The 26,945-nt window shown below is 37.4% G+C and overlaps 1 protein-coding gene across 1 annotated transcript in view; it reads right to left on the reverse strand.

Annotated features, from left to right (window-relative positions):
• The window catches only part of LOC139745641 (uncharacterized), a 52,203-nt gene extending 25,621 nt beyond the window's left edge, over positions 1-26,582 (reverse strand). Inside the window, exon 1 of the mRNA XM_071656040.1 lies at positions 26,327-26,582. The gene's annotated coding sequence lies outside the window, so the exon portion shown is untranslated. The remainder of the gene's footprint in view (positions 1-26,326) is intronic.
• Positions 26,583-26,945: the final 363 nt, after the last annotated feature.

The raw sequence follows: 26,945 nt of genomic DNA on the forward strand, positions 1-26,945 counted from the left end.
GGTTACAACATAATTATTCTAACCTTCAAGCATTTACTGTGGTAATGGGGAATTGACGAACACTGCTCGAATCGGCGCCTTCATCGTTAGTTTATTGGATTCCATTGATAACACACTCAAGTAATCAATACCGTATAGGTATGCAGAGTAATAGAAAATGACTTTGCAGTTGAGATTGCTTTTAGAGTGCATGAATGTCGTGACCTGATACGTTCCAAGTAATGAGTGAAGCAGGAGCTTTCTCTCTTACTCAGATTGCTTTTACATCAAACTAAGAGGTGAACATTTCAGCCATGAACGGAAATTATCAACGTTTTCTTCTTTGTATGTCTTAAAGTATTAGTTGCTAGTTCAGTCCATACTCCGACTTTCAGAACTTCCAAATCATACCCATCCTGTATAAATCACTTATAGATATTGATAGATAGAAACGAAACTAAAGTGATTGTGTAAGAATATGTGCATCACCCATTAGATTTGGCTCCACAATCGTGAACAATCCTTCAGAATATATATATGTGCATCAACGGAGAGGAGATAATCTTGTCAGTAGTGGCAGAAAAAGGGAGAAAAAAAATTCTGGGACAAACGAGTTTCTTGAGTGTGTCCACGTGAGTGAAGTGTCCGGCAATCCAGTATAGCATGCGCGAAGCACCGAACTCGATTCTAGTCGCAGGGGAGAAAATTGCACACCTGCTGTCGATAAGCTTCGAACGGTTTCTAGTTCTCGCTGATCGTAGCAAAACTAACCACCAAGAAGCCGTACACATGGCCCACGCTTCCACAGATCGATAAGATCGCGTTCGATATGATCAATGTACAGTGTCTTCGTGTGATCGATTGAAGGTTGAGTTTATAGGGTGGAGAGGGAACCCGATATATCGCTCCCTTTACGTCAGTAACCTAATTTCCTTTTGAGTTTGCCTTGTTGCTTTGAAACTTTCAATAAGTAGTCATTATTGTTCCTATACTCATCTAAATAGAGGATGTTTAATCAAAGTAACACAAAAGAAAGCAAATCATCATCCACTGTCCTTGATATTTGCTGTTGCTGTTACCCTTACGTCATTCCTTCCTTCTGCTTTGAAAAGAATTATAGATATTAGAGGAAATGAAATAAAATCCTGACAAAAAGAATCAATAAAACTCAGCTTAAGATAATGACAAACACTTTTGTATAGACAACAGGCCGCAAGCGATGATTAAAAGAATATAAAAAAAATGGTGCTAGTATTCTAAGATGATAGCTATAGAATAAATGAATGACATTATTGTGACGTAAATCAATGTCCGAGAGTGATGACAATAATGTTAATTTGTTTGGAGTGAGATTAATGATAAAATTTAATCTGTCTGTCTTCTATCGTTTTATTAGAAAAAAAAATCTCTTTAACAGTAGAATGAAATGAGATTATAGTTTTACACCAGTGCGATGTTACAGAGAAAGAGGAAGAGGGTCCCATATCGTACAAGCTTTGCTTCTTAGTGGGACCCTCCACTTCCATCCTCATCCTTAGTTGACTTGTATTATACGCTTTATGTATTTAACAAAGATGTAATCGCATCTACTTCTCATTTTCATAATTTTCTTATGTACCTTTTCAAATTTTGTTCTGTATCACAAAATATCCCGTGCATATGCAATGTACATAATTTCTTTGTTCATTTTGATGGAGGTGAAAATAAAGTAGAATTGAATTGAAGGGATACAGACAGACAGTGAAACAGAGGGAGGATAATGTTTGTAAGGCAAGCTTTGCATTTGGGAAGAGGTGTGTGCTTATGCTTCTCTATTTTTAATGAAATAATAATCGATATCTGTTTTTGAGGATTCTTTTTTTATTGATACACGATACCATGACTGGCAATGTGTCACAAGCCTAGATATCAGGAGACATGGGAGATTGCTGTTATGTATAAATCTGGATTTATCATGAATGAACAGCAGGGACGAAGTTGTTGTTGTTGTTGTTGTTGTTGGTGGTGGTGGTAGTGTTGTTGGTGTTGGTGTTGTTTTCATGTCGTATTATTGAGGGCGCTATGGCATAGTGGACAAGACTCCCGACTCCCGATCGGAGGACCCGAGTTCGAATCCCTCCCCAGTTCTTACGTCATTGGACAAGATGTTTTTACCCACTATGTCCTTCTCTTATTATTATTATTATCATTATTATTATTATTATTATTATTATTATTATTATTATTATTATCATTATCATTATTATCATTATTATCATTATTATCATTATTATCATTATTATTATCATTATTATCATTATTACTATCATCATCATCATCATCATCGTCATATTTTTTGCGTGAACTGATTTTAACTGATTCGGAAATTATCATAGTACATGTAGTCGTTTTCACTAAACGCTTCTTGCGTGTATAGACAGGAGCGCTTTACATCAATATGACAGGAATCAATTTTAACTAATCCGTAAAGGAACATCAGAGTGAACACCGATAGTCTTTTTCACATAGCTCCTTTTGAGTCTGACGGAACGCGCTTAAGCGTCGTTAAAACCCCGTCACCGGAACTCAATCCACGCTACAGCGCACTAATTCTAATTCCATAAAGCATTTATAGCAGGGCTGACGCATTTTGGAGCGAACAATAATTTGTACAATTGCTCAATACAGATATCACTGCATTGTAATAACTGGAAGCTATAATTTTTGTGCACATTTTCAGAATAGTTCCGATGCACTGCATAACAGCATTATTCTTGCATGTCTTTGATGATTGAATAAAGTATGCCGGCGTTTATCGATAAGCAGCTGACAAAATTTCCATCAAATCTCTATTTCTACGTTTAGACATCTTCCCATTGCGATATGCTTTCGAAGATTAAAAATCTAATATCGGTGAACTCAAGGACAGTGAATTAAATCTGTACCACGTAAATCCATCTACCAAGGGTATCTATTTAATGAGGCTATTTCCACACCAGCACTCCTGCAATGCATTGTATATATACATGAGGGAGAGTTCGTCTACCCTAATTTGCCCGTTGGCCGTAACAGTTCAAACGACCTGGGACACTTTTTAACGACACGGAAAGAGGAAACGACAGAAATCTGACTCCATCAAAGGTGCCAGCGAATCCATCAAGAAAAGCTATTGTGCTACCTAATGTGCCGTGTTACATTATGCCCAACTGATATTAATGACTTTACTTTACTGGCGGCCGAAATTTGGTAGACAAACAAGGAGATATTTCCGCAAAATTCTATACCTTGACATACATAGGGATAGCAGGGATATAGTTATTCAACAGTATAATAATGCATTTTTCTTTGAAGATAATCTGACGAGAAGCGACCACTTTAAATGAAAAGAGTCAGTGTTGAGCTTTACTAAAAAGTTGGCCGATTAATTGCCAACTAAGAGTTGGCCGATTAATTAGTTGGCCGACTAAAAGTCGTAAAAGACGTAGCGGCCAACTAAAAGTATATTACGGAGAAATAAGATACTAAAAGTATATACTAAAAGTATATCGGCCAACTAAAAGTTGGCCGATTAATTGGCCGATTAATTAGTTGGAGACCTGCAGTGAATAAGCTAACACGTAAATCAATTCAACCCGCTGTTATTTAATTCAGTATGTTTTTAACCCGTTGTAACATTGGTGTCAGGAGTGGGGTGAAACTGAATTATAACATGACTATGTACAATTTGTGAGAGCTGGTTGAATTGATGGAGTGGAGTTATGGGGATAACTTGTTGATGAGATAGGTATATTTGCAATTTAAATTGACAATATTGTATAACTGTATCAGTGTGTATGTATAGTATGTGTACGTATATAGGCCTATTGTTTGTTGGTTTATTGTCTTATTATTTTCTGTGATACTATTCTAACGTGACACAATTTATGTACTCTGTTCTATAACGCCTTGAGTATCTTTTTTAGGTGGAAATGTGCGCTTTTTAAGAGTCTCACTATTATTATTATTAATCACTGTTATCCTATTTCATTTATGATATAATTATGATAGATCATGGGTTCCTTTTAGAAATGTGTAAACCTCTCTCTCACCAAATTCGTATACTCGAGAATACGAATATATTCGAATACTATCAACTATTGAGATTATTACATAAGAAGCAGGCTTGTAAGACATCTTCTCTTTGAGACATTCATACCCAATTGCACATACATCTATGTGATCGGCTATGTTAAAGCATATAAATCATGTGTCTATAAATCTATCAATATATTTGTGTATATATATATATATATATATATATATATATATAATTTGCCTCAGGGCCTATGTACATGTGTCACTATTAAATGTCAAAAGTACTCTTGACTCTGAGCCCCCGCCTCTCCATGTGCTTAAAAAGAGATAAAGATCGAGAAAAAGCACACACACACACACACACACACACACACACAAATGTGTTAAAATTATTGAAGTTGGATGAAGGTATCACGTCGCTGGCCTAATGATTTCGCTACGTCTTTTCCAGTTGAACTTACGGGACGGTGCTCGTAGCTACATTGAGTTCAATCTTGTTACAAAGCGACTCTGTGACTTTCAGAGTCCACTTTTCGCTTTTCCACTAAGGGATGTACTGAGGGAAATATGAAAAAAAAATGTACTGGTATTTTCGTTTATTGTTTTAACTATGTTGTTCTTCTAGTCTAATAGGTCATCTTAAGTAAATAAAAACAGAATTTCGAAATAATACACTCCGTAATTTCTTCTCAAAATTTAGCCTTGTTTGTGCAATTTATGTGAGTAATGAGCTGACGAGCCTATATTATGTCGCTACGTCACAGCGGCCCAACTGATTATGTGCTCGCATACGCGCGCGTATGTGCGAATAGTAGACGACAGGTACGCTCGTTTTAACGGACCTTTGAAAAAGAGAAATTTGTCTCATTTTCGGTTTAAACAACCTTCGGAGTTACGATCCTTCTGAATGACAAACCTTCGGAATAATGAATTGTAACCATTTCTACAAGGTGGTGGAGTCGCTTCTTTGTTTAAACTTCATACTATTGTTTCCATTGTCGAAAGACATTATTAATCTTTGCGTACTACAGTACACTGCAAGTCCGAGTACGATTCCTGACGTCACTGTGATCGATCGTTTGGAGCAGGTGATGACCGTGTCATTTCACGTCACACCATGTGTTGTGTCACTCTGCCGAATGTTTGCCTCTTCAAGCTGCCACAGCAGCAGCAGAGTTAAGTCTGACGAAATTACGAAGCAAACCACAACTCGAGGGAACTTGCCGATGATATTTACGATAATTTTATGCATGAAGCGTGGAAGCTGTATTCATTTGGTCATGGTCACATCTCGCTGGGTGATGGGTTGCCTCGAGACTTTGCGTCTGTGACGTCACTAGACATTTCAGGAATGGACTTGAGAACACACTTATGTTGTTTTTTATTCAGATGTGCAGTTCTATATTTTTTGATGAAGTACAAGGCCTATGTTCGATGTAATTTGGTGTTGCAGAAATAACTTTGAAAATGTATTTAAATTTTTCGGAAGGGTTGTCTGTATCAAGTAATCTTCTGTAAAGAGAATTCAAATTCATACGAAAGAAAACAAAAATCAATTAATTAATCGAAAATTCTGAGCAAGATTTTTCAATTTCAGGAAGAAAGTATTTCGTTTCATGATGGCTGCAAATGCATTTCAAAATATTCTCAAGATTTCGAGTGTTTAAGACCTGATTAATTTCGATAGAATACAGTATAGATAGAAGAGGGGGTTTCAAATATTTCTTTTCGAATTTATGAGACATTTTGACAGTTTAAGTCGAAATTTTCATTCTTGAATTTTCTTTTGATTACAGGGGGAGGTCAATCACTCACTTCGTAGTATAATAAATCCACTACACTAGGTTTGCATCCCAAATTTTCCACTTGCCTGCTGTCAAATATTATGTTGTAATTCATATTTCAAACAAAGCTAATCGATTCAAAAGTTTGTATACAATGACTTTTATGGGTCAAGTGCAGCTCTATTTCTTACATGTCAGAACAGAAATTCTCATGAACATTATAAGTTGAATTGAAATGTAATCTACCAGACACAAAATTAAGTTCAGATCGCCAGGAACGAACGGTTAAAAACAACGATTTAAAAAAGAAGTAGCCACGTTTATATCTCTGGCTTCCTTGATGGATACACTTTAAAGTAAAACAATGTAGCGCGTTGACTTTCTAATGGAATATAATCTGATTTGACAATTATTCTATGTTTTTGGAGAAGAAAAACCATTTTTGGAGTGCGCCTATTCCTACCGGCCATCACCAAAGACGTTTTGCCGATCAAGTACAATGAGAAGAAGATAGCAAATTCTCAAGCGAGGCGCCAAAATCAATGGTGCCCAGACTAGAGTACTAAGCGGCTAATCGACATCACTGCATGGTAACTCGATGCCACTGAAAACAGATGACCCACACACACACACACGTACACACACACACACACACACACAACATACGAACATGTATGGATGGATTCATATATACATATATAAAATAAAAGATGGGAGTTAAACAATTCCTGGAGTCTGTTCATTATTTTTTTTTGAAGAATTTCGATGATTGAGGGGGCGAGCAAGGGTATCTCTCACCATACCACACAACTACTCAACCACCCACGTGATAATAACAGCACAAAGACCATGCAATATTTCCTTCTTTCTGCTGGATGTTTCATCCGTTAATCAAGGATTCTACACAAAAGCTGGAAAACGACCATTCTCTCATACGCCGTGCTTTTGATCTTTGAAGCAGCCAAACGGAACAAAAGGAATAGAATATTTCAATGTTTGGTCTTCAACTCCTTTGTGCCAAACAGAGGGTTTGTTGGCTTTCTGGTGGTCTGAATAAGCAGAGAAGGTAATACAGCTGACATTTTGTCTTTGAAATGGCTTCGAGGAACACATACAACCAAGGGTCCTTGACTCGAGTGGTCACTGCCTTACAGGAGCTTTACACGTGATAGTCAGCTAACCATTTTCCAAATTAAAAAAAAAAAGAGCGACCGGCGTCTGTAAAATGAAAGATGGAATACTGTCATTGTAGGGTTGCTTTCTACAGAACGTTCCTATCATCGCATCAGCAATGCCACAGTATTGATTTACTGATATCCTTTTCTCGATACTGAGTTGCTTTTCCAAATAAAAGGTTTTTTCCCCCTAGTTTTCATGTTGTCTAATTGTCTGTGTAAATGATATATCTGACTAAAGTTTCTGGTTAGAAGACGTAACGATATTTACTGACAACGAGTACTTGCCCAGTGCTTTGGGTCTTTGTCTGCATTGTAAGAGTCAGCAACGTTCATTTCCTGACTGCCGATGCAATAATATAAGGAATTCAGAGACAAGTCGTTGTTTTCATCACATCCCTTGATTTTCTTCATTGTTTGTATGCCATTGTAAGTCAAATATTGTTGATATGACTAAAATCAAATTCGATGAGTCATAATACTTTGGCATCTGCACGCACGCACCAACAAACGCACACAGTAAATTAATATATCATATCTATACATACCTTCAACTTTTGTCTTCTGTTCAGGAATTTCAGGAAGTGTCCAATGTTTGAATTTAATTAAATAAACAAAAGATAATACGACTAGTGATTTCAAGCTATAGCGGGCATTGGTCTTTTGCTCCCCCCCCCCCCCCCCCCGACCTATTCATCTGAAAGGATGAAAAAGTTATAATCCAATTTCCACTTGCTTGGAACACGTAATTACGCCGTCCTCCACGAGTTTACACTCTGAATTGAGCCTGGCCGGAATATGAATTGAAGGGTGTATCAATTTAATAGGAATACAGACATTAATCATTTGAAATGTTCTCTACCCACGAGAAGGCCTTCTATAGGGAATAGACGTCTGACACGTCACTTACCGACCGGCACGTCTTTACCCGCAATATGGCGGAGAGACACCGATATGAACAATGAATGTGTTTACATCATCCATGGGGAATATTTCTAACCACTGCACTCTGCTGTGCCCTTACATGACATGTAGTTTTATTGAGGAAGATTGGTTGTTGTTGTTGTTCTTTTTTTTTTTAACATCCGGAATGAAGACGTGAAGCGTTTCATCTCTTGTGAATGATGTTAAATGTTTAAAGCGTGACAGAGAGTATATGAAACATATTTCTTAATCATCACTAAGAACAGTAATAATCCAAGCGGGAGCTCATACGCAAATACTTCCTCGTTGTGACGATCGGAATCATTTTTTTTCTTCTTTTTCATTGGATGCTTTTTATGGCGGTATATTCTGGGTGAAAACGACATATCCGAGCATGTAACCGTGTTTCGTATTTTTTTGATGGTGCTGTTTTTTGTTCATTTTGATATGGCATAATACGTAGATGTATTATGATATAAAGTATCATGAAGTTCATTACGAACACCTCGATCTACCGTGGAGTTCCTTTTACCGCTTTTATTGGGGCCAAAGGAGAGCAACCATAGGGAGAAAAAGACTCGAGTGTATGATTCTCTCACCCGAGAGCGTCTGCCAAATTTATCACCCTATTCCAGTCAAAAGTGACATGTAACAGAACTACAATGGGTAACTCGTAGTAATATTACCCAGCAGCTGTCAACATGGTAAAGATGTAGATATACAATAAAGAAAGTTAAAAAAAAATCTATATAGTATATCTGCTCATAGGGATCATGATTTATTTCAAACAAACTTCCGATGAACTTCCGATCGACAAAATTTAATATAATTTGTATTAACTATCGACTCTAACCTCAGTCACATCTACGTCATGACTGAATTGTCTTTGACTGTCTGCAGAACAGTCTGAAGATCCTTTCTGTCTAATCCTTCAGACGGTCATATCACAGCAAAGAGTCGTCTTCCTGCTTACCTTTGCTGTGCTTGAGGCTTCCTAAAGCTTCGCTCCAATATTTATCCATAATTATATTCAAACGGTTTCGAGTAGATTTCCGCTCGAATATCGCTTCTATTTACATTAATACCTAACCCAGATATAAAGGGCGCTATAACGGCAGGACGTTTATCAATTATCAGCTGTATAATAATTACATCGGCAACTGCGAACCCAGCAAAAACGCAAGTCTCGGAAAAACCCCTTCAGGAATCCCACCGACCTAGCCCAGCGTAAAACTAGTATGTAGTAAAAAGAGCTTAGAGTTCGTCTTGTGGAGATTCTCAGTGTTTTCTATTGAACATAAGAGATTTCAATCTTTGCACCCAGTTTTCCAAGGGGAGAGAGAGAACATCAAGTACCGGTATTATATTTGTGGGCGTAAATAAAGATAAAACTAGACATGTAAGAATCAACAACAACCACAATCTTTTACATGGAAGACCAGACATAGTGTAACTCATAGATTTATTATAACGAATACTCTATGAAATATAGAGAATAGAGCAAAAGTTAAAAAAATTCAAATAAAAGCATTTTCAGTCTAGCAGCCTTGAATGAACTATTTCTATAGAGGGTGGGAATAGAGGCGCTGAAACGCATCATGTCGTTACATATAACATTTTAGTGGTTCGCTCTGCAATACACTTTCGCTGGCTGCGCTTTATTTTATACATAAGACACGCGCACACACACACACACACACACACAGACGCACACAGCAAACAACAGCAACAACAAAACCCGCACATTCTCCCTCCGGTCTCTCTCTCTCTCTCTCTCTCTCTCTCTCTCTCTCTCTCTCCTCTCTCTCTCGTATTAACCTTACCTACAGCCTCCCACTCAAAATGTTTTCCGTGATTTGTCTTCAATCATTAAAAGAGGGACAGAGACAGTTGAGAGTCTCCCGCAAAACGGAATGCAAACAGTGTGATTCAAACTCCCCGAGACAATAATCGTTCCCTTGACGGGCGCCCCCATATTACCAGCCACGCTTTCACAGACGATGGGTCTCTCCTGGGGAGTTCATCAAACACAACCTCTGTATCCACTTACTTTTTTCCCCCTCTCCACCCGACCTGTTTGAGAAGCTCTGCCATCAATTAAGAAGTGAGTGAAACGGTCAATGTCAATTAAAAGCATTCATTATCATACGGACCGAAGGGTACTCTCGAGAAACTGCAATATCGAACTCTTCTACTGTAATAGCGCCACCCGCATCGCTGATGTTTGCCCTCCACGAACTGGTCACGATAAAGATGCATTTTACGCTGGGTTCCCACTGTCGTGTGATCCGCTACGCAGGCCACGATTGACCATTCGTAGCTAATCGTGGGATTTTTGTTTATGTCTGTCATAATCGATTTTAGCCATGATTTAAATCGTGGCCTTAATCGTGGAGTAGTCGTGGTGATGTTTTTAGATTTTATCAGATCTTGCGGTCAGTCGTGGCAATCGCATGATCGTAGACAAGTTTTCGACGGTTCAAAACTTATCTTCGATCAATGCCATTGCTACGACTGAATTCAACATCTGTAAAGATTATCACGACTACTCCGCGATTAAGACCACGATATCAAACATCAAAGATGACATAGATTGTGACAGACATACAGAAAAATCTACAACAGCCACTAATGGTCAATCGCTTGGCGTGCCTTATAGCGGATCGCATGATAGTGATGCTCCAGCATTACTACTAGCCTGTGGATGGCTACACGCAGTTCTACCCGGCCGTTTGATATAAAAAAAATACAATCTAATTTTTACTCAGATAAGCAAAGCAAGTAACATACGTGGTGAGTCTTGGGCTATGATTTAGAGCTCAAAATGAATTCAAAGCAAAGTGAATTCACAGGTGTCTTTTCTCATACCTTGCCCTTTGACAAAAAAGAAAATGAACAAAAGATGCTTTGAGATTCTTAGAAACTCTATTTGAAGTAATGGGTAAAAATTTCAACATGGTATCGAAGTGTTATGTAATGTTATATTCACAATGTCCCCCCCCCCAAAAAAAAAAAACAAAACAAACCAACAACACAAAAACAAGCAAAAACAAAACAAAACAAATAACAAAAAGTACAACGAGAAAGAATAATGCACTTCATTCAATGAAATCTCACTCGACTCTGGAAGTCTTTTATAATACTGAAACTGTTGTTCATATTTTAATGGGTGAAAGGATAGTGCACACACAGTTGGGGAACACATGAAGGCAGCTAGAAATTGGGATGCGTTCGACTCCCGTAATAATATAGATTCATTAGCTTGGTTATCTGACATTGCAATTTCCTGGAACGTTTAGTTGTCATGCCAACGCGCCAGTGTCTATGTACCTCCAGCGTGTACGTTTTATTACTTCGTGCCAGCGAGTCCGCTCGATTTTTCCTCTCTCCAATTTTTTATTTTTTATTTTTTTTTACGTGTGCTCGTTTCGAATTTCCAAGCATGATTTTGATTGGAAATACTGTGTCTCTAGCAGCATTTGATGATTTTGAATTATTTTCGGAAATCCACCGGTATAAATTCCACATATTTGTTCCATGCATTAGCGATACGAACGTGCTCTATGCCAAACATAAGTTCTACCCATGTTTTATTATCACTGCTCCCACACGTTACCTTAATTCCTTTTACAATTGTAAGCTGCTGTAATCAAATATCTGTTTTGTGGATCATATTATCTAATAGCCCACTCAGCATTCTAAATAAGATGGACGGATGTTTTAGAAGTCGGTTTGCATTACATAACATCTTTATAACCTCTATCATGGAGACCATCGTATTATTGGATTCAAAATCATTTTTGATTGATCGTACAACTGCTGCCTCCCGTTAATCGTAAATTAGTGACGTGACTCAAAAACCGGAATGGTATAAAGCTTTTGCCCATTGAGGCTACCAATCAATAACTGTACACTTTTCATAGTAATCCATCAGCGAAGAAGAATGGGGCATGTTGATGCTTCCGAACTAAATTCGAATTATTCTCCAGACGAGTGTCAGTTTGACCACAGTCTTCCATTTTCATCAAGAAGCAACTAACGAAAATCAAATTATGGTTAGCCAGGTAAAACCAGAGAGAAAATAAGGTATGAATATAAAACGTGCAAAGTGAAAATGGAAACGTGTACGACATAAACTAGTAGTTGTGCAATGTGGCATATAGGGGAAGAGAGAAAAGGTCATTAAGGTGTGAGGAGAGGCCATCTAAATCTATGCATTTCCAAAGAAGCAATCTAATTTTCACAACTGGGAGAGCACATGCATGATTTATGACACGGCAGAGATGGCGTCATGAATATTTCACGAATATTGATGTAAAGTTGATGATTTACGGCGTATCGCCACTACTACGAACATTTTCACACCGGTGCGGAACACACAGGGTGTCAAGATTTTATTTCGTTTGTTTTATTCTGGTAAACCGTGGATAGACAGACCCCCCCCCCCCCCCCGATTCAGACTGCTGGTCATAATCTTATAATCTTATGGTGTATTTGTGTTGCATAGTGTATTTTGTATTATTTGTATATTAGGTGTGTCTCAGCATAGACCTACTACACATGGACATTCATCATTTCCTTAATTAATGCATCCCTCTGTCTATGTCAAAAGTGTCACAGAAGCATGTTGAGCATTCCTCCCTGCTTTGATCTTATGAACTCCGCCGCCGACAAGCTGGGGCAAAACACAACGCAGCTTTGAAAAATCTATAAACTAAATGCGCTGAAGATAGCAACTGTCTTAAATCAAGGGAAATGCATGTGCAGTTGTGGTATGTATTGGTATATCACCGCTCATACATTTTCATTAGCGGAATGCAGGTACTTTCGAAGAGATAGCTAAATTTTTAGCTAAATGATCATGATTTGTTATCTCATTTTCCATCTTTTCCGCACATTTTTCCAGAGTAAAAACAGATAGTAAGGGAAGAGGATATGTCTATCTTTTTGTTTGGCAAGGTCATATGTGTGAGCGCTAGCGAGCGAATCGGTAATTTCTAATCCAATGAAACGAGATCAGTCATGTTCTGATGTTTGGTGCTTCTCATCATTGGCGTTAAACATTATTCAAAGACGTTTTAGTCTGAATAGGTGCATCAGCCAAATAAGACCGGAAAGAGGGAAACAATTCTTTTGTCAGTGACAATGCAAGATTATGCAATCATCATTTTTGAGACACCTGTATGTACTCATTGAGATGCGCATAGTCAGGTGGCGGCCGATCTCGTACTTCAAAGTGGTAGGTTTCGTTGGAAGTCCATTCGTTAGTAGGTCCATGGTCTCAGCAAGGAGGTTCGAGAGATGAAGTTACAACTGACTATAATTATTCAATCAGCTGTCAGTTTTCTATGGATGGACAAAAGAATTCCACAGGTGCGTTTGTGCCTTTGATGTTCGATGCTTGAAGCCGCCATCTTTCTGAGCAATCTGAAGATTCATTTTTAACGCTAACATAATATCGGGTATATGCTGCTCGTTTATAAGTCAAATGCAATGAAATTTCACCTAATGATAAAGCATATAAAACAAAAGTCATCAATTCCGTTCGAAAATATGTGCAAAAGTGTAAATCTGAGCTGTATTTTGTGAAATTGTTTGAAATTTTACCCTCATGGAAAGCCGGTTTTATAACTTTTCTCCTTATTAGTAGACTTGCTAAGGGGGTAAATGCTGCATTTTTTAGTACAAATGTCCTACTTGGCACAGATGCTCCCTAGGGCAAATGAAAAATTTTCATCTAAAGAGACAATCTGAATCTATGCAAATAAGCCTTAATTTGCATAATTTATGCAGAAATACATATAAAAATTGTCTAAAAATATATGTGCATCCAGCAGAAATACCTAATTTGGTAGAAGTATTCTATAGAGTAAGTGGAAACATTCCTGCAAAAATTGATTTCATACCTATGTAAATAAACATTAAATTTGCATAATTATTCAGGTTATTGTGCAAAAATCTGCATTTTTGAAAGAATTTCTAATCTATTAAGCACTGGATCTTGTAGTACAAGGTTTGAACCTGGGATGGATGTTCCTTGGGTCAAAACCAAACGATTCATCTAAAGAGACAAACTGTCTCTGTGAAAACAACCTGTTAATTGCATACCTATGCATATAAAAATCTACACATAGATAATCAGAACAAACAAAAAGCAAATTATGTGAAAATGTCTGAAATCGCTTTGAACTTAATATCCAAAAAGCTAATAGAATAAGACAATATTCTCACAACAACACTTTTCAGTTGCTTAAGTTGTTTCCATATTACTTGATTAACTTAGATATCTCATGCAATAATTACGTTAATAAGTATACAAAACGTGAACTTTTCGAAACATATTGATCTTTGAAACAATTTATCAATTTCCCTCATTGCATAAATGCTTTGCAGGGTGGGAAAACTAGCAATCGATAGTGACACAGATGCAAATCGAAACAATATTGCTTACAAAAGGATTGTTTTTCCCTTGCAAACAGTACACAACTGAGGTCATGGATAGAAATCGTTACAAAAAACACTACCATAGTGAAAGTGTGAATTCTGATTTTCATTGTGTTTTGTAGGCACCCAAGCGAATAAGGGGCTTTTTATATCAAACTGATCATAAACTTGTGTAAATTATGTGGATTATGGGGATTAAAGGTATCTGCACGCATTAAGAACTTACAAGCTTGAGTTAGAAACAAAGTCTGTTTCTGAAAAAAAAAAAGTTCCCTCAGTATACTATGAGCTGCTATGGCATGGATTCATAGGCTAGGAAATTTATACACAATAACATTTTGATAAGGCAATAACTTATGCAAAGATTGTAATGTGAACAATATAGGAGATGTTATACTTTAAGTCAAATAATCTTAGTCTCTGACTTAAAATCAGTCGATTTCAACAATAAATCAAAGCAGAAATGATATGTTCATAGCCATAAAAGATTATATTAGATGGCCTTTACAATTACTAGGATGTGATTTGTCAACAGATCGTCACATGATACTGTTTACGAGGATCTTAAATATCATATTCTCCCTGGTTGTGATTGTTTTCTCTTGGGATAAAGTAACTCCCTGGTGGTCCAAAGAATGCTATATTCAACCACATACCAGCTAATACCTGTATAGATAATTATGACCTATATGATCTTGAAGCTTTTTCCAAAAAATAATCATGTTAACTGATTTTGTTTAAAGAATTAGATGTCAGAGGCTACAATAAAAAAAAATACACAGGTAAAAATGTAAAAGGTAAGAATGTCAGAGGTTATACATGTGTACATTAAATCTAACTTTCATGCACCCCATACAGTAAATGCAATGACGGTGATGACTATACCATGTCACTTTATTCAATGTCCTTTCCTGCTTATCAGAGGAAACAGAAACACTTGAGAGGTGAGGGCTTCAATTTTTTTCGATAATCAACAAGGGTATCACTGTCAGGTAGAACATGCACAAATATGTACTAAGTTTCATGATACCTTGATGATTCACATTCAAGATATGGAAGAAAAAGTGAAATATAGCACTTTATCAGAGCTTTGACCTTTTGGCAGGACATTTCCCAGAGAATCTCCATTAGGTAATACATGTATATATAAGTTTCAAGAAAAATCCTACAAGCATTGCAAAAAATATGAGGGATATAGTGAAATTTTGAGGACCCAATTGACCTTGATCTTTGACCCTTGACCTTTGACAAATTACCCCTTAATTCAAGACGGAGATTTGAGAAATCTAAAACTATATGCGCAGAAGAAAATAACTCACAAAAATCAAGTAAAGTGAATGTGCAGTTGTGATGTATGTTAGGAAATCTTACCTCAAACAATTTCGTTTGGGAGAAGCAGGCAGTTTTTAAAAGAAAGCTAACATTTTGGCAGAATGATTGTCATTTGTGATCTCAATATTTCACTTTTCTCCAGCATATTCCAGAGCAAAAAGGGACGGTAGTGGTAGAGAACAGATATATCTTGCCATTAGGCAAGGTCTTATGCGTGTGCGAAAATGTGCGAATCAGCAATTACCCATCTTTTGACACAAAATTTGTAATGATCTCAGGTTTGCTGCTCCTCATCATCTGTATTTATTCAAAGACATTTCCGTCTGAAAAAGGCACATCAGCGAAACAAAACTGAAATGAGGGAAACGATTCTTTCGTTAGTGACGATACATGATTACACAATCGTTATTGTCAAGACACCTGAATGTACTCATTAAGATGCACGTAATCATGTGCTGATGTCCGTGACGATCATTACATCAAAGAAAGACTGCCGTGAATAGTCCATGTGTATTAGGTCCATGGTCTCAGCTAAGGTACCTGTCTTGTATTACTAAGTATCTTGTTTATTAGTCTTAGCTCTGCTGGACTTATACTATATAGTTAAACATGTAGTTTCATTAACAAGGTAAACAATATGATGTATTTATGAATATGTATGTTTAGTTTGATAAATTAATAAAGTAAAATGTGCTGTATTAGGTGACCAAGCAATTGTGTGTGTGTGTGTGTGTGTGTGTTTGTGTGTATGTACATTCTCTAACTGGTGAAACCCACAATCTACAATGTATAGTTCTGTTTTTTAGTGAGTCTTCCATCTCCATCCCCGAAATTATTTTCTAGTATAAAGCACTAAAAAAAAAAAAATGTGTCACTCCTTTAATTTTCATTTAAAGTACAATGTAACTCTGCTATTTGATTACGTATTTTGACATATCTTTCCTTTTATTCATATCATCCTATGTGCTATTGACTATAATGGAGATTGAGAAAAATTAAACTTGAACTTGAACTGGTCAGACCATGTTTTCTCGAAGCCGGGAGTATGTGCTTTTTACGATTATAGACCGATATTCTGACGATTGCATCAAATAGCGATTATGCTGATAGTGCGAATGGGAAGAGAAGATGAGACAAAAAAAAGAAGAAAATGTTTTTATAATCATATATTTTATGGCCGTTATCACAAGCACGTACATTTCATCTCTCTCTCTCTCTCTCTCTTTCCTTCTTCCTTTTTCTCAATATAACATGAATATAAATGTTGATTACATGTATGTAATTTATGTGTTTGCATGCGCGCTTTTATTAGCAATTTCGATGAACCCATTTCTCTGCAAACCGCTATTGGCTTTTTAAAGGTAGTAATAATGTAGGTTAGAATGAAAACTAATCATGTTATAAACCCTTAAAGATTTTTTTTTTCTGTTTTACTTTTTTCCATGAGTCATTCATGTTTTTGTTTTGTTTTGTTTTGTTTTTCTGTTATCAGATCCCTGATAGTTTTATATATATACTAAAATATATATATATATATATATAATCAAAATATGAAAGTTCTGCGTCGGTGTGTAGTAAATAGATATCAAGTGTAAAAACAGTCGTATAAATACCGCAGGAGCCAAAAAATTAATCCCCCCCCCCAAAAAAAAAATAATAATGATCAGTGAACTTTAATTCCGCGAACTTTACACTAGGCTTAGGACTTAATCATTATTCATTATTCATTATTATTATTTATTTCATTTTATTTTATCTATCTATCATCATTATTAGTATCATTTTTTATTGTTATTATTACTTTTGCTATTTCTATATTACTATTTTTACGATATATATTTTTCGTTATTATTTTTATTGTTTGTGTATGTTTGCGCGAGAGCATCTCTCGTCTCTGAAATTATCTGGATCTTTATTTTCTCCTCTTTTTCTTTACTTGCTCCTTTTTTCCTTTACCACACTGCGTCTTTTCTTTTTATGACGTCTCTCTCTAGATGCACTTTTTGCTTACATTATACGCTCTTCAACAATGCGCTGTATACTAGTCGTAATTTTCACTGTTTTACATGAGATAATTCCTTGTAATCTCAAGCCAAAATTACTGCTCTGATTTTCTGTACCCTTAACACAATGCCGCGGTGTGCCTCTGCACCCCTTCTGTCCTCGACTGAAGAAATCCTTGATGAAATATCGATTTTTTTCCTACCCATAAGTCGATACCAGAGTAGACGGCTTCCGAAGCAGTCGTCATAGACTTTTTTCCCCCTTGAGTTCATAAAGTATTTGGCTTTTCATGTAACTTCTTCATTCTAAATTCAAGCAGCTTTGCAATTATAATGAATTTTAAACCATGGTTTTGATTTCAACTGATTGTGAACGGTTCCTTTTATTTTTGACCATTCGCTGAATTTATTAAGTTATAAATCAAGGTTCACCGCCTTCAGCTTTTGCAGATAATTTGGTAGATGTCAGGTTCTGTGTTTTGCAATAAAACAATGTTTAAACTGATGTCTGGCTTACTTTAAGCAACCATACCGTTTCCTGAACTACTAAACCATAAGATCATTCTTGTCACGTATACCAGCTACCGAAATGTACGTTGTTGTGTAAATCTAAAACAATCGGACATTATTATTCTATTATCGTTAGCATGACATTAAACAAAAACAGTACTGTTACGAGAAGTGGAACAGCAATACGTGAGTCCAAAAGGATGCTTTTTGCACGTCGTTCATTCTTCATTTTCTTGTGATCTCTTTTCGCCTTTACAATATTGTCCTCATGCATACAAGGACATTTTCCGTTGTATAACGTTGCATTTTTTCCTCCAATTTTCGATGGCGTCAACTGAATTTCTGTGGCGTTAATCTCTGCAGCTGTTGCGGCATCCGGCACACTTCTCTCATCAAGGCCGCTGCATGTATTAACCCTTTTGGCGCCAATGAGTCAAATATGTACAAATTTCACACACATGAGTATGAAAAAGAAATCAATGGGACACACAGAAAGTTAACAAAGTCTACTCGTCACCAGTAGCTTATGTTTGCTGAAAATTCAGAGAACTTTGTAAGAGCGCAAGATCGGTTTGTGTCGACAATATATATATTTTTTAATTTCTTGTTTTGATTTAGAGAAAAAATAGCATGGTGTCCGTTTTTGCAATAGACGTCGACGCTCAAATAATCTATGCCAGCTCAAGAGTTATTAATGCGATAGTATCTTCATATCGTGATCTGAACCCTCGCACCTTCATTTTCACCGACAGAGCTACCTTATGTATAGATACACTATAACTACACGCAAGAAACGGATTAAATTTCAGACTTGTAGTGTTCATCCAACCAGCAACGGTGAGTTAGCCCAGTCGGTAGCGCGTCTGCCTCACGATCCAAAGGACACCGGTTCGATTCCCGAGTCCCACTGAGCAATGTTGTGTGTAATCATACCGTCCCCTCTAGTAAGAGGCAAAACACTCTGTCCCTCGGACAGGACATTAAATGGAGGTCCCGTATGTGAGAGAGTCACAACTCATGCACGTAAAAGATCTCGCTTCATCTATTCATCGCAAAGAGACGTTTAAAAGTGGTCCCGTCTTATATCCAACTGGAAGATATCCAAATGGAAGACCAGCTGCTGCAGCTGAATTATGGGCTACCCAGCCATCTTCTCAGATGAAATGAAACCAGCAAACAAACAAACCATTATCCCTGCGCACCTTTAGTATTGCTGTCATCGTCTTGTATGGTTGTTTGCTATCGGCATCGCCAATAAAAATGTGCATCTGATGGATGAAAACATGTGAGAATACTGTCACAAATATATGTGACAAACTATTTGTATTTGCCAAACAGTGCTGGTCGATGAAGCTTGAACGGATGTGTCAGTGTGGTCTTTTATTTCCAACTGTACACCTTGCATTTTGAGAACGACTTTTAAAGATTATTTTTATGGTTAGTTCTTCAGAATATTCTCTTTTTTTTCACACCGTAGATAGAATGTCAAACTGAAAGTAATATGAGGCTTACCAATTTACATGGTACCAACAGGATATATATGATGATCTGATTGGAATATTCATGGCTGTGAGCCTGTGACTATAATAATAAAGACCGGCGCAAACCCCAAACATTTGATACAGCCATCATGCGATCTAATTTATTTTCATCCTCCTGACCTGGGAATGTATTAATGTAATCTCATACTGAGAAAAAAAATTATGTGCATGCTTGATCGGAAGAACTGAGTTCGGAAGCTCAATTGACGGACATGTTCGTGCATACTAGATTCCCAATCGATTGACTTGTAGCAGAAGAAGAAGGGCATATGTCATTTGCAGGGGTAAAAGATCGCCTGGCGCACGCATCAATATAAAGCACCCAATGGGAAAGCGTCTGCTTAATTGAACAATCAGCGGCAGGCGAGGCGGCCTGCCTTTTAATTGATGTGGCTAAGAATATCGTGGGTTGATGATTATAGAGGATTGTTACGTCACTCGTGTTCGTGAAAGGTGTGAGCACTCCATTGGTTCCCACTCGTAACATACTCCCGATTCACACAGACGCAGAGCCATTAGAAAACAGAATTCGCTATATACATCACTGAACGTATTCCACACACATAAAAGACATAAAATACCCCAACACAAATAGATAAGCATGCATATATGCAAAGATCGGAACATTTACGATCACAATGAATATATATTCATAGTATCAATGTCGTCAGAGATTTATTACCAAAGATAACACACACATGACCTTTGACATTATAAAGTAAATCTCAGTAAGTATTTAAGCCGCAGGGAAGTAGGCTTCTGAGCCTGTGAATCTGTAATTTCCATTTATGAAATCCGATGAAATGCCAATTATGCATATCATCTACGTTTGCATTTTCAATGACGTCAAGTTACGGCACTCACATACTTCCCCAAATATCTAAATTTATGTAACGCTTTGATTTTTGTTTGACTGTTTGTTTCTCCCTTCTCATGTTTTTTTTTTTTTCACACAGAATAAAGTACATGCTTAAATGTCTGAAAGTTCTTATACATTTATTTTCCGGTATCACAACGACGTTAAGCATGTCAACCGATGACTAAAGTGAAAATCCTTCAGATATAGTTTAAAGCTGTTATGTTCAAATAATATTCAACTGAAATAAAAATCATGTTTTTCAGTACTTGAGTACGTTTCAAGAACACAGATTCCCCTGTTCTCCTGAGTACCCAGAGTCAAAGCTTATTCATATTTTGTGACTCGAATTGGAATATTCTTACACCAAGTGGTAAATGAAATCTACACGAAACGAAAGAAACAAACATAAACAAACACTGGAAGTCTCTCGTGCAGGTCATTCCTTAAAACGGAGGTGAATATCAACAGCATGACATGTAACCTTTTCTTTCTCACCCTCTAATTGCTATGGTTGACACGTCTAACAAGAGTCGTGCCAAAAAGGAATGCGACGTACTGTTACGAAAATGGCACATTGTGACTGATCCATACTTGGTATGCAAACATACTCGTGAGCTTTATCAACCATATTTCTCCTCGATTGCCTCTGTGATTCATAAAACAGGACAATGACCTTAGAAAACTCTTCTAAGTTCAAGTCTGGCGGAATTGTGAGTAAATTGGCTCAGACTATACCAACTCAAACAGTCTAAACGTCGAAAAGGAATGGAATCTCTTTTTTAGAAGTGGCCGCACGAAGATATTAAGATCAATGAAAACACAAATCTTGAAACCTTCAATACACCTTCAATATGATATAATCCACCAACTATAACCTTGAAACCAAAGTTAATCTGCAGTCTTGAATGTTGCTTTTATGCTCATGTATTTTCTGTGCCCCCTTCTATCCCTCTCCCCTCTATTCTCTCTTTATGTTTCTATTCATCCATGATTTTATGTCGAATAATAATTCTCTCCGTTGCTACTCATTAATTAACACATTGGCATGCTTGAATGCAGTAAAAAATTGTGCTTGGCTCCATGATATTCATGGGCTTTTTGGTAGACCAGTTTCTTTTATATTACAAGAACAGCCACATTCATTGTTGAAGGATGATGTTCTATGAGACTAAGCAGCCTCTGGCTTCTATCAATTTCACTTATTGAGTTAGCAGGATATTTTCATCATTTCCTAATTAACGGCATAACTGCCCCTGTTCGTGATATTACAAAGTGTTGTTGTTGTTGTTGTTGCTTATGAAAAAAAAAACCACATGATTTCCCCGAGACAATACTGACACCAAATCAGACGATGCGAAGCAGCAGTATTATTATTACATGTATAGTATGCATTATGCTAACACAATGTCTCTACGTGGGAGCTCATGTTAATCATTATATACGTTAATAATTGATAATTACTATAAAGTGTATAACAGAGTTTGATTAAAAGATTCCGGGAGAGATTGTGTGCTGCTTTCGTGTCTTGTAAAAAAATCAAGTAGATATTTTTCAAAGTTTGGTTTCTAAATGTTAGTCTGAGAATTTTTTGCCATAAAGACTATCTTCTTCACAATTAATGTTAGCAAAGAGATTATAATGGCATATCATTACCTAAACGAGAAGAATGGGTCGCCAAGGCAAAGAAATATTAAATTAGAGTAAGAAAAATCAGAGTGGAAAATCTTGTGGGCAATCGCCTTATTTTTGTCTTTCAACCAAGCAATGGCAGTTCATCTTTTTAGTGGCTCCATTGAGCGCTTCGGGCCTTTTGTCATAGCAGAAATGACTGCCTGCCTGGCAGTTGCCGCTGACACCCTATAGCGCACCCATCTGGGTTACTGCCTGTTGCCATGGAAACCATGATGAAGAGCTAGATGGAAGAAGAAAGCGAGCCATTCGCTGTTTTCACGGAGCATGATGGGGGATATACTACAGGTTAAGAGATTTTCCATGTAGCGTGAATGGTTTCTGATTGCACTTAAAGATAGAAAATCAGATCATGAGAAAACCATGTCTCCTTTTTCCTTCCACCGCAAATAGACTAACAGGTAAAAAATTGGTACAAAGCTCAGACACAAATATCATGTACATTGTACTTGAATAACATTCTATGTGATAGGAAATGTTGATTGTTTTCAATGACCATAAGTTTGTTCCGTCCAAAATATAGCAAACAAACCACGCAACTTGTAAGATATTCTCAAAAGCCTGTGTGGGTATGTCATTGCAGATCGTTAATTCTTTACTCAATTTTGTAATGAGTCTTTACTTACAAACAAAGTGTTATACCTGGAGTTATAAATGACTGTTAAGGTAAGCTTTTATTAATTTCTGCTTGATCCTTCAAGTATTTCTTCCTCTGAAGCATTGTGATGGTTCAAAAGTATATCTATATTTAGGCCCTTTACTGTCATTATGCACTGTTTGAACGCATCCAATCATTTGCTATGTCAGGGACTGCTAAAGAAGTGCAATGACATGACTGCCTATATGAGTCTGAGCCCCCCCCCCCCCCCACCCCGGCATCCCCCTCCCCCCAACACACACACCGTCACACACATGATGTCGAGGAGAGCCGGAAGTACATTACACTTATTGCATAAAATCACGATCTCCTATTATGTTTTACTAGGAGATTAAAACACAGCAATGCAATGTTTCCTATAGTTCACTAATATTCTTTTATCCATTGTGCGCTGATCTTTCGGCATCAATAAAAAAAAATGGTGCATAGCCCCCCCCCCCTATCTATTTGTGAAATCTACAGTCTAAATATTTACATTTGTCACTTTGCACGAAACATGTTTTACAGATATCCCATTTGCAATCTTCATAAAATTCTTATACTCCCCAATTTATTGAAAACAAGGTTTGACTCAGGCAACTCCATTACGCATTATACATGAATATAGGAAAATTAGTTGACTTATGTAGTGACAGCTTTACTTCCTCGAAACTTGTACCGTGCCCCTCAGCAATTTTGACTCTTTTAATCAAATCAACTGAATTGAAAATTATTTCAACCTTCATGAGCTATGTTCTGTGAGGGGGATTCAGCTTTTACCCCCTCTTTCATTATGGCCGTTCAATTAGCAAGCAACGATACCAGATTATAAATGAAGCATAATGGATCGAAAGGCTCATGCCGCCAATATAGAGAAAAGCGCTCATTGAGTGACAAAATGCATCCAAAATCATGTGCCGCCTCGCCAAATGAAGGATTTTAATTAGTGATAGACTACAGAGCCATGGATTCACTTTTCATACATGATAAACAGGCAAATCGAATCAACATCTCTATCGAACGCACCATATTACTCTCACATCGAACGGCTGATCATTAAGTCTAATACATAACTAGTTGGGTCCAATCAATTCAGCAGTCACTATTGTCACTTATATATATATATATTTCATATGTGAAGCACAAGGTAAGTTAAGAATTAACTTGAATTACTTGTATGTAAAACATGCACTCCAAATTATGCTCTGCTGAATCTGATGAGTAGCAGAGGGCAAGTAGAAGGAGTGTAATGGTGATAAGGGTATTGCAGTAACCTTGATATCCTATACTATACTATGTTTGCCAAAAAAATGTTTTGCCAGAACTCATGCCCAGACGAACGGTGATTCCACCTATAGTGCTTTATGCTCATACATGTATTACTTTGTAACGATGAATCGCAATCAAAGAATATGTAAGGTATTAACAAATAGATACTGCTCCCTGTTTGATTTCAAGACGGTTGGTTCAGTACAGTACGTGGACAATGGCTTTACAGGTTCTGTAGAGCTTGGATCCCATCTATACACAATCCACACAAATTCATACTCCTGATCAACAAGAGTATGCTGACTAAGCCATTTTCCTGCCGTTCATGAATACACAAGTGGTACATCTATACTTTTAGAGACATGAGACGTGAGGGGAATAGAAATTAGAGTGCTCCCCCAACCACGTTTAGCTTCCTTCCTCCCTTCTGTTCTGATTTTGCCCACTCCACACACTCTGAGTGATAAAAGTACTGCAACCTGAGTAAAGCAAACAGATCGAACTGCCCTGGAGACACACCGAAGTCATGTACGTACGTCCACGTAACCTACCAGATTTGAAGGACAAAAAATACGTCTTCGCGAGTATCCTACGTGCTTTCAGAAATTTTGCTATCTCTCGTCTCCTCTCCACCTCTCTCCATCTCTCTCTTACTCTGGTTTCTTTGACTCTTACAGTGCCGTTTTATGTTTTCCACCACATCTTTTGTTAGTCTCTCTCCCAAAGTCCCATTTACACAATATGGAGATAAACCAGTTGGTAGATTTTTCTTTTTCTGTTTGTGCAATTGTTCACACAAATTACATCTAACCTTGCATAAACTGATTTAAAAAAATAGTCAAAGTTCTTACAAGCTCGAAGAGAGAATTAAGTAGAATGTACCCCCTTCGGTTCATACTTTGATGCGTTCTCTTACTTCAAACGTTTGCCCAGAAAGTATTTGGGGAAAAATATAGTGCCGTTCCGCTTCGTTTACTTTCTTCCTGTAATATAACTCAGTACATGTCGCCTCTGGTAAGGTCAGGTTCGCATACAATGTGAAATACCACACAATCAACAGTGCCTCGAAGAGCTGTGATCGATAGTCAAATCATTGTCTGCCCACGCATTGTCTACGTCAGACCAGAAAGTAACCCTCTGCCAACAATACAATCCTCTGTTGGAGATGTGGGATGTGTTATGGCATTGCGTCAAACACTGACACGAGCATGAAGAACAAAATGTATAGTTTCCCAGTGGTACTAGTTCAACACTCACACCTTGACACTTTGACATTTTGATAACGTGTCTGTCAAACGCAATATGACTTGGTAGATAATGTCAGTCAGAATGATCATCATTCGCAAAAATTAATGTGTTGTATGAATAAAACTGAATACACATTCACGTATGCATGTACTTTCATATATACACGTCGTTCATATATATGTGTCTATGTATATATAAGTATGTATATATATATAATACATGTATATATATATATATATACATATATATATACATATACATATTATAAATTGTGTGTGGGTGTGTGTGTGTGTGGGTGTGCTTATGCGTACGATATAGATTCTTGGGAGATCAACTTGATGCTAATAAAGAAGTCCCCTATCAATTCTATTGGGATGTTTTCAAGTAAGAAATATGACAATGTTTGGAAGACTGGCAGCCATCATAGCTAACGTATTCCCAACATTTAAAAATACAATTCGTTTTGATTAATAATGAAGTAAAGAACATACATCACCGTTTTTTTAACGGCGATATACTGACAACCACTGTAGCATGTGATTTGAATATATATATATGCATTTAGCAATAGAGACAATTTTAAATGTCGATTTGTAAAGGTTTTATTTCCCAAGCAGGTTGGTAAAGGATACAAAAAGAAATCCTCAAACAGGTATAAGAAAACGGTACTACTGAGTTCCTTCCTTGATCAGTCTTATATTATTATTTACGCCACTGTTTATCAAGGAATATTGTCTATATAGCACAATTATCATAACATCTTGTGCCTGTCATCCTTTGGCAGCCATCTTTGAAGTACGTCAACTCGCAGTTTCGCTTTCCTACCCAGCTAACCCTTCCGTTCTCCCCGCGCCGCAAGCCCATTACACATTCACTTACCTCTGATGCGCAGAGCAAATGGAGTTCACCCAATGACACGGCTTCCTGGCAAATAAAATCGGCGACGTGCGAGGATGGACAAGGCTGCAAGCAAGCAAAAAATCCAGAGCTTGAGTGAACAACAGCTGGACCGGATGACCACAAATAATTCTGGCAAATTTTCCAGTTAAAACAAATGGAAATATAAGCTGGGAAATTATTTAGCGCGCTAAGAGATCCGAGGCCCACCTAGCTTCACACAGAGCCAGGCGCTGCGACTAATACTCCCTCCGATACAACAAACCCTCACACGCAGAAGAGCGATGAGAGGCTTGCATGCATTACACACCGTCGTCTGCATTAGATATGAAGTGAGTGTGTGGCGCCGTTTTCTCCTACAAAGCCACTGTATGCTAGCTTCAGGGATGCGGCTCTCATCTCAATACGCCTCTTGTCTCCCTCATCCGATCTCGCCTTTCTCCCTCTCTCTCTCTCTCACACACACACACACACACACACACACACACACACGCTCTCTCTCTCTCTCTCCCTCTCTCCCTCTCTACCGCTGCCCACTGCCAGATCTACTGCGTGTTACTCTGACGTACCTCCACACACACTAGCTGTTTTTCCCGTTACC

This window comes from Diadema antillarum, unplaced genomic scaffold (genome assembly GCF_040938485.1).
Source record: "Diadema antillarum isolate AM-2024a unplaced genomic scaffold, OU_Dant_1.0 seq00001281_RagTag, whole genome shotgun sequence".
NCBI lineage: Eukaryota > Metazoa > Echinodermata > Echinoidea > Diadematoida > Diadematidae > Diadema > Diadema antillarum.